This window comes from Antrostomus carolinensis, unplaced genomic scaffold, assembly GCF_000700745.2.
Source record: "Antrostomus carolinensis isolate BGI_N321 unplaced genomic scaffold, ASM70074v2 scaffold33633, whole genome shotgun sequence".
Lineage (NCBI taxonomy): Eukaryota > Metazoa > Chordata > Aves > Caprimulgiformes > Caprimulgidae > Antrostomus > Antrostomus carolinensis.
This window is the reverse complement of record NW_010306437.1, coordinates 11,714-11,987: the sequence shown is the minus strand read 5'-3', so window position 1 is coordinate 11,987 and position 274 is coordinate 11,714.

Here is a 274-nt window from a genome sequence, read left to right as displayed (position 1 = left end):
AAATAAACTAAAACCCTAGACTTGGTGTTTATACAACTCTGGTGTGGTTCCCGCCTGTCTGACCATGTGTCACCCTTTGTAACATTGGCAATAAACCATTAAAAGTGACTTTCCCATGAGCCCTGCCCGTCCCAGCTCTTTGTGTGCGTGTGTCGCAGTGGGCACGCTGGTGGCTCTCCCGGGTAAAGGACCTGGAGCGCCCAGACATCAGGATGACTCACCCACCTCCACACAGCATGTCCCAGGGGTCCTGGGGTGCTCCAGCCTTGCTCCG